The sequence below is a fragment of the Dendrobates tinctorius genome, unplaced genomic scaffold (assembly GCF_039654945.1).
Source record: "Dendrobates tinctorius isolate UK_male_01 unplaced genomic scaffold, ASM3965494v1 ptg000037l, whole genome shotgun sequence".
Lineage (NCBI taxonomy): Eukaryota > Metazoa > Chordata > Amphibia > Anura > Dendrobatidae > Dendrobates > Dendrobates tinctorius.
In genome coordinates this window covers 30,892,681-30,904,158 of record NW_027361705.1, presented here as the reverse complement: position 1 = coordinate 30,904,158, position 11,478 = coordinate 30,892,681, and the positions used below count along the sequence as shown (strand labels likewise).

The window sequence follows — 11,478 nt, the reverse complement described above, 5'->3', positions numbered from 1 at the left end:
ACTGATGTGTCCCGTCACTTTAGGCATGCACACTGCTGCCCTAAAACTGAGCCTAAAAAGATGGACACCCCCGGAACAAAGTGCCTCATGCTGCCTCATTATACAGTAGTGAGTTGTAACATAGTGGATTTTGTCTAGTGTAAAGAGGTGAAGTACTCCTATACATGATTTATACTAGAGAGAATGGAGTAAACCAGGATCACCAAAAAATTATTTTTAAGACTTCAAATGTTTATTGATGCAAAAAACACAGTTCTAAAATATACACCAGAAAAATGAAATTAAAGATAAGATGAACAGGCATGAGCTCACAAGCCAAGTAACAGTAAGCATATGGCCCAACAAATGGCCAAAGGTTAAATTCAAATGATGATTATCAGCAATCAGATGACTTTTGACACTATAGACACCATTAGGCATATACAAGAGGTAATACAGTTGTTCTGTCCTTACTAATGAACCGGGATTCATGTAGCTTATACAGGCAGCTAAACCGCTATACCGGGGGTCCAATAAAGAAGACTGTAGGTTGACTCTGTGCTTTATTGAACATGATGGTATATTGGCGCGGTGAAACTACAAGCAAAACATACAATACAATCAATCAGTATGGGTACATAAAAATACATAATATACATTATACAGATTACCTATGCTAATAGCTAACCAGGGGAGAGCTAACTAAGGGGTGATCTAAGACAGGGATTAGATGGGGGGAGCGTGATTACTCACCGACGATGCCGACGCAGGGGGAGAAGAGGAACGAGGTGCTTCTAACATGCATACCTGATAGAAAATGGCAGACTGTGCAGAAAAAGGGGGGCTGGAATAGACCATGATGCCTTGTAAACTTACCCAGGATACATTGGAAATTGGAGGGAAATCAAGAACGAAAATGAGACTAAGATAGAATAACACTGTAGTTATTATTTTTGGCCACTAGATGGAGCCAAAACAGTGAACATCAGAAACTATGAAAAACTGAGCATTATCACTGAATTTATGTTCTGAAAATAAACAGGTAAGAGTCATTAATTATGTCGGAGACAGAACAACAGTATACAGTTGTGGCCAAAAGTATTGACACCCCTGCAATTCTGTCAGATAATGCTCAGTTTCTTCCTGAAAATGATTGCAAACACAAATTCTTTGGTATTATTATCTTCATTTAATTTGTCTTAAATGAAAAAACACAAAAAGAATTGTCCTAAAGCCAAATTGGATATAATTCCACACCAAACATAAAAAAGAGGGTGGACAAAAGTATTGGCACTGTTCGAAAAATCATGTGATGCTTCTCTAATTTGTGTAATTAACAGCACCTGTAACTTACCTGTGGCACCTAACAGGTGTTGGCAATAACTAAATCACACTTGCAGCCAGTTGACATGGATTAAAGTTGACTCAACCCCTGTCCTGTGTCCTTGTGTGTACCACATTGAGCATGGAGAAAAGAAAGAAAACCAAAGAACTGTCTGAGGACTTGAGAAACCAAATTGTGAGGAAGCGTGAGCAATCTCAAGGCTACAAGTCCATCTCCAAAGACCAGAATGTTCCTGTGTCTACCGTGCGCAGTGTCATCAAGAAGTTTAAAGCCCATGGCACTGTGGCTAACCTCCCTAGATGTGGACGGAAAAGAAAAATTGACAAGAGATTTCAACGCAAGATTGTGTGGATGCTGGATAAAGTACCTCGACTAACATCCAAACAAGTTCAAGCTGCCCTGCAGTCCGAAGGTACAACAGTGTCAACCCGTACTATCCATCGGCGTCTGAATGAAAAGGGACTGTATGGTAGGAGACCCAGTAAGACCCCACTTCTTACCCCGAGACATAAAAAAGCCAGGCTGGAGTTTGCCAAAACTTACCTGAAAAAGCCTAAAATGTTTTGGAAGAATGTTCTCTGGTCAGATGAGACAAAAGTAGAGCTTTTTGGGCAAAGGCATCAACATAGAGTTTACAGGAGAAAAAAAGAGGCATTCAAAGAAAAGAACACGGTCCCTACAGTCAAACATGGCGGAGGTTCCCTGATGTTTTGGGGTTGCTTTGCTGCCTCTGGCACTGGACTGCTTGACCGTGTGCATGGCATTATGAAGTCTGAAGACTACCAACAAATTTTGCAGCATAATGTGGGGCCCAGTGTGAGAAAGCTCGGTCTCCCTCAGAGGTCATGGGTCTTCCAGCAGGACAATGACCCAAAACACACTTCAAAAAGCACTAGAAAATGGTTTGAGAGAAAGCACTGAAGACTTCTAAGGTGGCTAGCAATGAGTCCAGACCTGAATCCCATAGAACACCTGTGGAGTGATCTAAAAATGGCAGTTTGGAGAAGGCACCCTTCAAATGTCAGGGACCTGGAGTAGTTTGCCAAAGAAGAATGGTCTAAAATTCCAGCAGAGCATTGTAAGAAACTCATTGATGTTTACCGGAAGTGGTTGGTTGCAGTTATTTTGGCTAAAGGTGGTGCAACCAAGTATTAGGTTGAGGGTGCCAGTATTTTTGTCTGGCCCATTTTTGGAGTTTTGTGTGAAATGATCAATGTTTTGATTTTTGCTTCATTCTCTTTTGTGTTTTTTCATTTAAGACAAATTAAATGAAGATAATAATACCAAAGAATTTGTGTTTGCAATCATTTTCAGGAAGAAACTGAGTATTATCTGACAGAATTGCAGGGGTGTCAATACTTTTGGCCACAACTGTATATATTAATAAAATATTGACTTTGAACTTGTACAAAAAGTACCGCAAATGTCTTATATAACATTTCTTACCTAAGTTGGGAAAGATGTTGTTTTGCTAATCTCCTTAGCTGCCCTCGTGCTACGTCTGGCTGTTACTCATCCACTGCAAGCCAAATCGTCTTTTCCCGGTCAGCCTGAATACGTGTCCTGTTGAAATCCAATCACACCTTCTGCTTACAAACACATAGCTAGGGATGAAGAAAAAATGGCATGTTAATGGCCAAGAGAGACTCTCCATACAGCATTAGTGTGTTAATGTCATGCGCGCAGCACAAAATGCAACAGAGGTTTAGCAGTAAATCACGTGAATTTTATGGTCACATGAAGGAACCTGACCAAAGTGAAGCCTGAGCATATATAAACTGCTCTTACACATGAAGTGTAGCGCTTGTACGCTGAGCAGAGGCACCGACGCGCGTTTCGCACTTGCTTCCTTGTGGGGCAGTCCTTATGTGGTTGTTGTAAGATTCCGCGACCAGAGAATTACCTTTCAATAATTAGAGTAGCAAAACACAAAACGTTCAGAGGGACAAATTTTTTTTAGAGCAGCTGACTTAGAAAGGAAAATTAATAAGGGGGCCATGAGGCCAAGGAAAATGGGAGGGGGATTATTTAAAGATAAGGAGTAGAGGTGAGAGGGTACGGGATTACCCTACCATGGGTTCATGAACAAGAGTCAAAATAACAAAGATGGTGCTGGTGAAGTGAGTGAGGGGCAATCGTTAGCTAGCGGGAATTTTATAGTCAACAAAAAAAGTAGGGCTTTCTGTCATAAAAAGTGGGAAAAAGGGCATAAAAAGGCAATCAGCCAAGACAGAGTCAGAATTATTTGTGTTCCTACATAAAATAGCTCTTTTCATCAATATCATAGGCAAAATTGTGAGTAAGCCCCTATGGATGAGAAGCAACTCCACACGTGAATGGTGTCAGGATTAGTGTTGAGCATTCCGATACCGCAAGTATCGGGTATCGGCCGATATTCACTGTATCGGAATTCCGATACTGAGTTCCGATACTTTTAGCATATCGAATACCGGAATCGGAAGTTCCCATAATGCTATGAGCCAGTTTGAGTTGATTCAGCCATTGACAATCCTCAGAAGTGTGGACACATCCTGTTAGGCATGTAGGCATGTTAACTAATGGCATGGCTGTGATTGGCTGCTGAAATGATGTCATGATGCACTATAAAAGCCGCTACCGCCGCCATTTCGGGTTCACTCTGCTGTGAATTCAGTTAGGGACAGGCTGCTGTTCAAGACTGTGAGGGACAGTTAGAGATAGCGATTTTCAAAATCATAGTGTGCTTTACCCAGGCTACATAATCCACCACTGTAGCTTTCTTTTGCCTTGCAGCAGTGTTCACAGCTGTCTGCAAAGTCTGTGTGAGTGCAGCTCACGCTGAGTAGTGTGTCCTGCAGCCACGTCTGGTTGTAGGCCGCTCAGCGTGTGTCACTGCCTCACACATATTTTTCTTTTTTTGCTGCTCATTTTTCATTCTCCTATTAGTGTGCATCCATCCGTATCCATCTACATTGGTTGGTTGCAAACACTATAGGAGTAGACAGCGGAGTCTCTCTGCAGCCTTTCAGTGCTAGTGCCCAGTTTGCTGCACTGTTCACGGCTGTCTGAGAGGTCTCTGTGTGTGAGTGCAGCTCACGCTGAGTAGTGTGTCCTGCAGCTAAGCCTGGTTGTAGGCCGCTCAGCGTGCGTCACTGCCTCACACATATTTTTCTTTTATTGCAGCTCATTTTTTATTCTCCTATTAGTGTGCATCCATCCGTATCCATCTACATTGGTTGGTTGCAAAAACTATATAGGAGTAGATAGAGGAGCCTTTTTTCTGGCTTGTGGCCTTCAGCTGCAGCCAGATTAGTATTACCCTATTTTTTGGAGCCTCATCTTTTGCATTGTAGGTTACCTTCCTGCATTGTAATAGCTCCAAAAAGTTTGTGATACTATCGCTTTCAGATCTTTGGTCACATCCTTTTAGTTTTTTTAAAAAAAACAAAACAAAATAAAGTTCACCAAACACTCCATTTGACAGTTGTGTAAGCCACATTAGCTCATATTAAAGTGTAGTCCACACACACACTTTATAAAATTAGTGTTTCTTATACCTGTTAGCAGCTGTTCAGGAATAAGCACACTAAGCCCCACCTTTGTACTTTTCTGCCTATCTTTATCAGTCTACCAAGATGAAGAAGGCAGGGAGTAAGGCACGTGGGCGTGGAGTTTCAGCAGGGACAGGACGTGGGGATTCTGCAGGGAGAGGACGTGGGGATTCTGTGCCTGCTGCGGGCACCAGTGAGTCAGCATCCCCCAGTTTTACCAGGCAACAGTCCTTTATGCGCAGCTTTGTAGGACCTCGACGTACCCCACTGCTGCGGGAGGAACAAATTGAAGCCGTTGTTGGATGGATGGCAGCTAACGCATTGACTTCAATGACTTCCACGTCCTCTCAGGGCCAGAGCACTGAAGAGCAACCATCTATCTCTTCATCACCTGCCAAAGTGCCCAGGCAGTCAGAGTGCCCTGGACAGGAGCCATCACAGTCTCTACTTCTGTTCTCTGAATCTGTTGGCTTGGAAAGAGGGGGCCAGCCAAGCAGCATTCAAGAATGTGAAGAAGAGGGAGTATGCAGTGATGCGCAACTTCTTTGTCCCTCTGAATCTGAAGAGGCGGGTGGGCCAGTGCTTATGCTCAGCACACCTCAGTACGCATCAGATGATGACGAGACTCAGGTGCCACTTTCTGGTGCGTACGGTGCTGGCGAGACTACCCCGGAGAAGCAGGTGTTTGAAGAGGGGAGTGTAGATGATGAGGTCCTTGACAGCAATGCGGCTGTCATTTTTCAGGCACTGCAGCATGAAATCAACCATGTGCTGCAGACTCCCAACTGCCCAAGAAACGCTGTCCCCTGCTTGAGGCGTCATCTCTGCCTGCTCTGCATCACCCCACCCTCGCTGTACATACTGACTAGAGAATTGTGTACCTCCCTCCTCTGGAGAGATGTCTTCCTCCTCCATTGACTCCTCCTCATCCTCCTCACAAAGTGTCCCCTGCCTAGGCCTTTGTGAGGAACCACGTAGCGCAGACTGTCCAGAAGCAGATGGCATTTGTGACTCCTCATCCTCCACCTCTTCCAAAACCTCCTCCCTTAGTGCTTGCAGTGTTTTTTGAAGCAGTCAGATAAGGGGGACAGTCATGCTGACTAGCATTACTAGTAGTGGGAATGTGAACAGAGCAGGAGACATTGCCGGACACACATCAGGGGATCAACTGACGTGACTGAGCCCCAGTAACACAGGAACAAGTGTGGATTGTGCAGACGCCACTTCTGAGCAGCAGCTGGCGGGGTTGGAGGCCAGGGGAAATACTAGAGACAGTGGAGCCAGAGGCCTGCGAGGAGCACGGTTACAATCAGTAGTAGTCTACAACCTATTTAAAACTTGCTGCAAGTAGGCCACAGCCTGCTGCATGATTGATCCTGGGCTTCAACACAGCCTGTTGTCGCTTGGAAGTGCTGTCCGCACAGAGAAAAACACTAGCTCCTGTGTTAGTGGGGTTCAGTCACGCTAACTGCTCCCCTGCTGTGTGGACGGCAAAGTCTCCTGCTCCCTCCACATTGACACAACATCCGGTTTTCTACTTGCTCCAAGTAGGCCTCAGCCTGCTGCATGATTAATCCTGGGCTTCAACACAGCCAGTTGTTGCTCGGAAGTGCTGTCCGCACAGAGATAAACACTAGCTCCTGTGTTAGTGGGGTTCAGTAACGCCAGCTGCTCCCCTGCTGTGTGGACGGCAAAGTCTCCTGCTCCCTCCACATTGACACAACATCCGGTTTTCTACTTGCTCCAAGTAGGCCTCAGCCTGCTGCATGATTAATCCTGGGCTTCAACACAGCCAGTTGTTGCTCGGAAGTGCTGTCCGCACAGAGATAAACATTAGCTCCTGTGTTAGTGGGGTTCAGTAACGCCAGCTGCTCCCCTGCTGTGTGGACGGCAAAGTCTCCTGCTCCCTCCACATTGACACAACATCCGATTTTCTACTTGTTCCAAGTAGGCCTCAGCCTGCTGCATGATTGATCCTGGGCTTCAACACAGCCAGTTGTCGCTCGGAAGTGCTGTCCGCACAGAGAAAAACACTAGCTCCTGTGTTAGTGGGGTTCAGTCACGCCAGCTGCTCCCCTGCTGTGTGGACGGCAAAGTCTCCAGCTGCCTCCACATTCAAAGTACTACTGATTTTTAACCGTGCTCCACTTAGGCCTCTGGCTCCACTGTCTCTAGTATTTCCCCTGGCCTCCAACCCCGCCAGTTGCTGCTCAGAAGTGGCATCTGCACAATCCACACTTGTTCCTGTGTTACTGGTGCTCTGTCACGTCAGTTGATCCCCTGATGTGTGTCCGGCAATGTCACCTGCTCTGTCCACATTCCCATTACTAGTAGTGGGAATGTGAACAGAGCAGGAGACATTGCCGGACACACATCAGGGGATCAACTGATGTGACTGAGCCCCAGCAACACAGGAACAAGTGTGGATTGTGCAGACGCCACTTCAGAGCAGCAACTGGCAGGGTTGGAGGCCAGGGGAAATACTAGAGACAGTGGAGCCAGAGGCCGAAGTGGAGCAAGGTTACAATCAGTAGTAGAGTCTACAACCTATATAAAACTTGCTGCAAATAGGCCTCAGCCTGCTCCATGACTGTTCCTGGGCTTCAACACAGCCAGTTGTTGCTTGGAAGTGCGGTCTGCACAGAGAGAAACACTAGCTCCAGTGTTAGTGGGGTTCAGTAATGCCAGCTGCTCCCCTGCTGTGCGGACGGCAATATCTCCTGCTGCCTCCACATTCAAACTACATCACCAATAAAACTTGCTGCAATTAGGCCTCAGCCTGCTCCATGACTGTTCCTGGGCTTCAACACAGCCAGTTGTTGCTTGGAAGTGCCGTCTGCACAGAGAGAAACACTAGTTCCAGTGTTAATGGGGTTCAGTAATGCCAGCTGCTCCCCTGCTGTGTGGACGGCAATATCTCCTGCTGCCTCCACATTCAAACTACATCACCTATAAAACTTGCTGCAAATAGGCCTCAGCCAGCTCCATGACTGTTCCTGGGCTTCAACACAGCCAGTTGTTGCTTGGAAGTGCCGTCTGCACAGAGAGAAACACTAGTTCCAGTGTTAGTGGGGTTCAGTAATGCCAGCTGCTCCCCTGCTGTGTGGACGGCAATATCTCCTACTGCCTCCACATTCAAACTACATCACCTATAAAACTTGCTGCAATTAGGCCTCAGCCTGGTCCATGACTGTTCCTGGGCTTCAACACAGCCAGTTGTTGCTTGGAAGTGCCGTCTGCACAGAGAGAAACACTAGCTCCAGTGTTAGGGCGTTCAGTAATGCCAGCTGCTCCCCTGCTGTGTGGGCGGCAATATCTCCTGCTGCCTCCACATTCAAACTACATCACCTATAAAACTTGCTGCAAATAGGCCTCAGCCTGCTCCATGACTGTTCCTGGGCTTCAACACAGCCAGTTGTTGCTTGGAAGTGCCGTCTGCACAGAGAGAAACACTAGCTCCAGTGTTAGCGGGGTTCAGTAATGCCAGCTGCTCCCCTGCTGTGTGGACGGCAATATCTCCTGCTGCCTCCACATTCACACTACTACTGATTTCAAACTTGCTCCAATTAGGCCTCTGGCTCCACTCTGTCTCTAGTATTTCCCCTGGCCTCCAACTCCGCCAGTTGCTGCACAGAAGTGGCGTCTGCACAATCAACACTTGTTCCTGTGTTACTGGGGTTCAGTAACGTCAGCTGAACCCCAGATGTGTGTCCGGCAATGTCTCCTGCTCTGTCCACATTCCCACTACTAGCACGATTGAAATCAGTAGTAGTCTACAACAGATATTAAACTTGATAAAATTAGGCCTCAGCCTACACCCTGATTGACCCTGGGCTCCAATATCGCCAGTTGCTGCTCAGAAGTGTCTTTGGCACGGGTACTCTCTCCGGCCCATCCTGGTTCCAGCACGCCTGCTGTGTGCGGGGAGTGTCAACGTCACTTTGCCACCAATACGTTGTCCTGTCGTGTTGCGGTCGGGTTAGTCGAGCCTATGGTGCCTGCAGTTTAGGTGCTTCCTATGTGGGCTGTGGGTTCTGGTAATAAAGGCTGGTTCCGTAATGCCAATAGGACAAGCACCCCCTGTAGGACTGTGGGTTTCGGTAACTGCGGCCTGCTCGCGGCCTTTCAACTTTGTTTATCATGGGTACCTTCTGCTACCCATCCAGGTTCCAGCACCGTCAGCTGGTTCTCGGCAGAGCCTTTGGCCGAGGTGCCTCCTTCTCGGTATCCGAGTTCCAGCAACGTCTGCTGGTCCTTGGTAGTGCTTTCTAGCACAGGTACCTCCTGCTTAGTAACCACGTTCCAGCACCGTCAGCTGGTCCTCGGTAGTGCCATTGGTTCTTGTTCCTTCTGCTGCCCCTCTGGGTTCCAGCACCGTCAGCTGGTTCTCGGTAGTTCCATTGACAGTTGTAGCTTCTGTTACCCATCCGGGTTCCAGCACCGTCAGCTGGTTCTCGGCAGTGCCTTTGGCCTAGGTGCCTCCTTCTCGGTATCCGAGTTCCAGCAACGTCTGCTGGTCCTTGGTAGTGCTTTCTAGCACAGATACCTCCTGCTTAGTAACCGTGTTCCAGCACCGTCAGCTGGTCCACGGTTGTGCCATTGTCTCTTGTTCCTTCAGCTGCCACTCTGGGTACCAGCAACGTCAGCTGGTTCTCGGTAGTTCCATTGACTCTTGTAGCTTCTGCTACCCATCCGGGTTCCAGCACTGTCAGCTGGTTCTCGGCAGTGTCTTTGGCACGGGTACTCCCTCCTGCCCAGCCTGGTTCCAGCATGCCTGCTGTTTCCGGGTAGTGTCAACGTTACTTTGCCACCGACTCGTTGTCCGGTCGTGCTGCGGTCGGGTTAGCCGAGCCTATGGTGCCTGCAGTTTAGGTGCTTCCTATGTGGGCTGTGGGTTCTGGTAATAAAGGCTGGTTTCGTAATGCCAATAGGACAAGCACCCCCTGTAGGACTGTGGGTTTCGGTAACTGCGGCCTGCTCGCAGCCTTTCAACATTGTTTATCATGGGTACCTTCTGCTACCCATCCGGGTTTCAGCACCGTCAGCTGGTTCTCGGCAGAGCCTTTGGCCGAGGTGCCTCCTTCCCGGTATCCGAGTTCCAGCAACGTCTGCTGGTCCTTGGTAGTGCTTTCTAGCACAGGTACCTCCTGCTTAGTAACCACGTTCCAGCACCGTCAGCTGGTCCTCGGTAGTGCCATTGGCTCTTGTTCCTTCTGCTGCCCCTCTGGGTTCCAGCACTGTCAGCTGGTTCTCGGTAGTTCCATTGACTCTTGTAGCTTCTGTTACCCATCCGGGTTCCAGCACCGTCAGCTGGTTCTCGGCAGTGCCTTTGGCCTAGGTGCCTCCTTCTCGGTATCCGAGTTCCAGCAACGTCTGCTGGTCCTTGGTTGTGCTTTCTAGCACAGGTACCTCCTGCTTAGTAACCGTGTTCCAGCACCGTCAGCTGGTCCACGGTTGTGCCATTGGTTCTTGTTCCTTCAGCTGCCACTCTGGGTTCCAGCACCGTCAGCTGGTTCTCGGTAGTTCCATTGACTCTTGTAGCTTCTGCTACCCATCCGGGTTCCAGCACCGTCAGCTGGTTCTCGGCAGTGTCTTTGGCACAGGTACTCCCTCCTGCCCAGCCTGGTTCCAGCACGCCTGCTGTTTCCGGGTAGTGTCAACGTCACTTTGCCACCGACTCGTTGTCCGGTTCGTGCTGCGGTCGGGTTAGCCGAGCCTATGGTGCCTGCAGTTTAGGTGCTTCCTATGTGGGCTGTGGGCTCTGGTAATAAAAGCTGGTTCCGTAGTGCCAATAGGACAAGCACCCCCTGTAGGACTGTGGGTTTCGGTAACTGCAGCCTGCTCGCGGCCTTGCAACTTTGTTTATCATGGGTACCTTCTGCTACCCATCCGGGTTCCAGCACCGTCAGCTGGTACACGGTTGTGCCATTGGCTCTTGTTCCTTCTGCTGCCCCTCTGGGTTCCAACACCGTCAGCTGGTTCTCGGTAGTTCCATTGGCTCTTGCAGCTTCTGCTACCCATCCGGGTTCCAGCACCGTCAGCTGGTTCTCGGCAGTGCCTTTGGCCTAGGTGCCTCCTTCTCGGTATCCGAGTTCCAGCAACGTCTGCTGGTCCTTGGTAGTGCTTTGTAGCACAGGTACCTCCTGCTTAGTAACCATGTTCCAGCACCGTCAGCTGGTCCACGTTTGTGCCATTGGCTCTTGTTCCTTCAGCTGCCACTCTGGGTTCCAGCACCGTCAGCTGGTTCTCGGCAGTGCCTTTGGCCTAGGTGCCTCCTTCTCGGTATCCGAGTTCCAGCAACGTCTGCTGGTCCTTGGTAGTGCTTTCTAGCACAGATACCTCCTGCTTAGTAACCGTGTTCCAGCACCGTCAGCTGGACCACGGTTGTGCCATTGGCTCTTGTTCCTTATGCTGCCCCTCCGGGTTCCAGCACCGTCAGCTGGTCCTCGCTAGTTCCATTTGCTCTTGTTCCTTCTGCTAACCATCCGGGTTCCAGTACCGTCATCTGGTTCTCAGCAGTTCATCAGCCTTCTTGTACCTTCTGCTACTTTTCCAAGTTCGAGCTTGTGGAAATGGTTTTTGGTTCTCCCTGACGACGACCCTGAAGACCACACTGAAGAAGAC

At 48.6% G+C, this 11,478-nt stretch overlaps 1 long non-coding RNA gene across 1 annotated transcript in view; it reads right to left on the bottom strand.

Moving 5' to 3' along the window:
- Positions 1-210: 210 nt before the first annotated feature.
- The window catches only part of LOC141088143 (uncharacterized), a 30,252-nt gene continuing 18,984 nt past the window's right edge, over positions 211-11,478 (bottom strand). The window contains exons 2-3 of the long non-coding RNA XR_012231848.1: positions 2,771-2,928; positions 211-576 (exon numbers count right to left, since the gene is read on the bottom strand). This is a non-coding gene — a long non-coding RNA (uncharacterized lncRNA). The remainder of the gene's footprint in view (positions 577-2,770; positions 2,929-11,478) is intronic.